Here is a 3,913-nt window from a genome sequence, read left to right as displayed (position 1 = left end):
TTTCTCACACTATGGGCACTTTGGGGACAGGGACTTTCAGTTGTGTTTGTGTCCCCAAGCGCCTCGAACAGTGCCTGTGCATGCTGTCACTTCAGTCATGCATCAAAGTGAAGTCGCTGTCATGTCTGACTCTTTGCGACCCCACAGACAGGCTCCTCTGTCCATGGGATTTTCCAGGCAATAGTACTGGAGTGGATTGCCATTTCATTCTCCAGGGGATCTTCCCAACCCAGGGATTGAACCCGGGTCTCCCGCATTGTAGACAGACGCTTTACCGTCTGAGCCACCAGGGAAGTTAGTCACGCACGGTACATGGTAAATGCTCAGTGAATGTTTACTGGACACCAATGTGGACTGGTGTGCTTGTGAGTATGGGCCTTTCTTTGAGACTAGCAGGGCTATGGTATTCTATGCAGTGGGGATCTGGAAATGGAGTGAGGAAAAATGTGTTGAAGTTATTTTCCAATTTTGTTTTTCCTATTCAATCTCTTCTGAAAATTTTTTCCTCTCAAATAAGACTTTCTTGCATTTTTTCTGATTGCAGAAGCAACATATAGCATAGTATTTAGAGATATGTAGGTTTGAGTTCAAATTTTGCTACTTATTGTCTGTGTGGCTTGCACATAGTATGTAACATCTTTATGCCTTATTATTGTCATCTGGAAAGTGGGAATTATTCTAATAGTACTTACCTCATAAGACAGTCATGAAGATGTAATTAGTAAGTGCACATAAAGTGTTTAGACTATCTAATTATTCAGGAAGTATATACAGCTATAATTATGTTCAATGCAGAAAAGGTACAGGTCTGTGAGACCTGGATACAGTAGAGCTGGAGACTAGGGCCCAGGATCTTCCCTTTGTTACATTAAAGGAAAACACAAATCAGACTCCAGAAGCCTCAGATAATCATTTTGATCTTTTAAGACAGCCTTTCTCAACCAGGGTTCATCTGAACCACTGAACTCTGGACTGGAGTGACAATTTTCCCCTCTCTGTCAAGGATGCTATGTAGCTAACACCATTCTAGATGCAGAGGAATGTTGGTTCACTGTGCACAATGCATGATTCAGCAACCGAGGCTTAATCTCCCCACCCCTCCCTTAAGAAAAGGGTGTTCTGAGTCTTCTTAAAGACTGGGTGCTGGGACTGTGTGTCAGTCACATCCTCTCTAGAAACCTGTTTCCTTGCATCTTTTCACTTAGGGCAGTTGTCAGAACTCTCTCCCTCCTGCCTCCCTCACCCATATAACCTGTCCCTGGAACGCCATTCATTTGTTCCTTCTCCGTGTTGTGCTCATCACTACCCACTGGTGTTGACAGGGGTCCCTTCACTTTTCTTGAAAGAATAACATGTCTCTCCCCACCCCTGGGTAGACCCTTTCACTTCTGCTATTGCAGTGAAGAATAGCTCCAAACAATGTAATGTCAGTAACTGGACACCATAGTAAACATGATTGACATCTTTTTTTTTTTCCTCACATGCAGACTTCTTAAAGTCAGCTAGATACTGTGCTCTTTTCAAATGCCTCTCCTTAACAAAAATTATAGAATCATCTGGGCACTTAATCTAGCTGTGTCATGATCTGTGCCACCAAGGCTCCTGCTGGGCTGTGTATGGCAGAGCTGGTCTGCTCTCCTGGTGCCCATTCCCCTTTCCTGCAGCTCTGCAGTGCTGACAAGGCCCACGCTGCCACCCAGAAAGGCAGCAGGCACTGATTTTTGAGGGGATGAGGGATAGGTCATGATGTCTCCTCCATTAGTAAGGAAGAATAATACTGGGTAAGCAATTACTGCTGTTTACCACAATGCATATAATGGAATATCATATAGCCATTAATTTTTGAAGAATATTTATTGACATGGGAAAATGCTTACAGTATGTTAAAGAAAGCAGGATACAAATCTGTAAATACAGCATGATCCCAATCTAGTAGTAAAATAAATTATATACGCATAGAAAAAACACAGGATGGAAATACACTGAAACATTAACAGAGACTATCTCAGGTGGTGGGTTGTGGGGTCAATGATTAACTTTAGTATTTTCTGTATTCTCCAGACTTTCCACAATGAAACATGTATTATTTTTAAAATCTGAGGGGGAAGGGAAGTCAACATAAGAGACATCTAGTACTGGGAGGCAGCAAGACTGATGGTCATGAGGGGAGGTTGCATACTTATACCACCTCTGCCCACACCTTTATTAAGGAGGGACAGTAAGGTCCATCCTGTCCACCTCTCAGGACCAGTGGGTGTGTGAAAGGGGCTTGAAAGGGCTAGAAAGGGCCTCAGGTATCTGCTGACTGTTACTCTAAGCAGCTCAAGTGCCTTATGTTCGAACTTGCTTCCCCATACCCTGTTTTAAAGATTGGGAGGGATGTAGACACAGGGGCCTGCAGAGTGCAATTGGCCAGTGTATTCTCACCATCCCCACTGCAGGTCACCGAACCAGGACATGTTGAGGGGCAGGGCAGGGCGGTAGTGTTGGGGAGCCTGTAGCCCTAATCTCTGACCTAAAGGATTCCACGCCCTTATCTGAAATTCAGTACTAACTGAGCAAGTTTTCTGCTCATACTTCAACTTCATTTGGGTCACCTCCCTACGTAATAAGTTCTTTAAACCAGTTATGCTGAAATAGTTATTGGTTAAAATGGCCTGAGAATCACCAGTCTCCCAGCATTCCAAAGTCATAAGGAGGCACAAGGTGGACCCCCGTGGGCAATGTGAAGGGGAAGGTGAGGTGTTGGGGGGTCAGACCAGCGCAAGTTGGAGTCTTACTTGCTGTGTGATGTTGGGTAACTTACTGTGCTTTCCAGAGATGATCTCTAACATGAGATGTGATGAGGATACACAAGATAAAGATACATAAAAAGCCCAGCACAGAGCAAGCAATTGACAGATGTTGGTTCTCTTTCCATGTGCAAGATGAAGTCACTTTCATCTTCTCCCTCTGCAAATTCTCTCTTCAAAACAAAGCCTAGTGCCCAGCACAGAGAAATACAAAATGAAACAGAACTCACTGAAAACAGAAGAGCACAGTAACTTAAACAAGACTGTTGGAACACTAACTCTGCATAAAGCTGGCAAGATGGTATTTCATTAAACATGTCTTCATTAAGGTAAGCGACACTCATGCCAAAGCTATCTGATTGCAGAAATTATAAAAATATCTTAAAAATGCATTTGTAGAATGAAGTAACAAAAATACTTAAAATTCTTTTTTCTAAACTTTTTTTGCACTTAATCTAAAATTATGAATTACCAAGTTTCACTTTATTTACTGTTAAAACATGGGTCGCCCATAACTTCTACTCCAGTTATTTTGCATGAAAATCCTAAAATGTATTGTGTTCTTTGTAGTCTTTTTATAGAGTATTCTGGATTTAACTTTTTAAAAAAAGAAACACAAGGTCATCATTATGAGAATTAGTTTACAGGCCATACTATTGTATGGATACTTTCTGGGTCAACTAGAATGTCCTTTGGGAAACAGATGGTCCCAGACTTATGATACCTCAAGTAGTTCTCATTCTCCCCACATTCCTATCCAGTTTTCAGTTGGATTTTTGCTTTCAGTAGGTCTGCCTTCCATCCAACAGCCTCCTCCTTTGCCATTTTTTTTTTTTTTGGTGGACTTGAAAGTCAGATTAACTAAACATGTTAAAATATATGCAAATTTTAGCAGAGAGGCAAAAAGTGAGATAGATTCTTGAGGCTTTCATGTAGAAATAAATTGTAAGAAACTCTGACATCTCTTTTGGCAGCTCAAAGGCCTTTTAAAACTGTATTCCTGATTTGTACTTTTGCCAGAGAAGTGACTTCTGGATAAAAGACATTTCACTAATACTCTGTGTACTTTATCCTTAGAAAAGCTATTTATTACAACTGAGATAATAGATGTAAAAGCACTT

This window comes from Capricornis sumatraensis, chromosome 4 (assembly GCF_032405125.1).
Source record: "Capricornis sumatraensis isolate serow.1 chromosome 4, serow.2, whole genome shotgun sequence".
In the NCBI taxonomy this organism is placed as follows: domain Eukaryota; kingdom Metazoa; phylum Chordata; class Mammalia; order Artiodactyla; family Bovidae; genus Capricornis; species Capricornis sumatraensis.
This window is presented reverse-complemented; position numbering follows the sequence as displayed.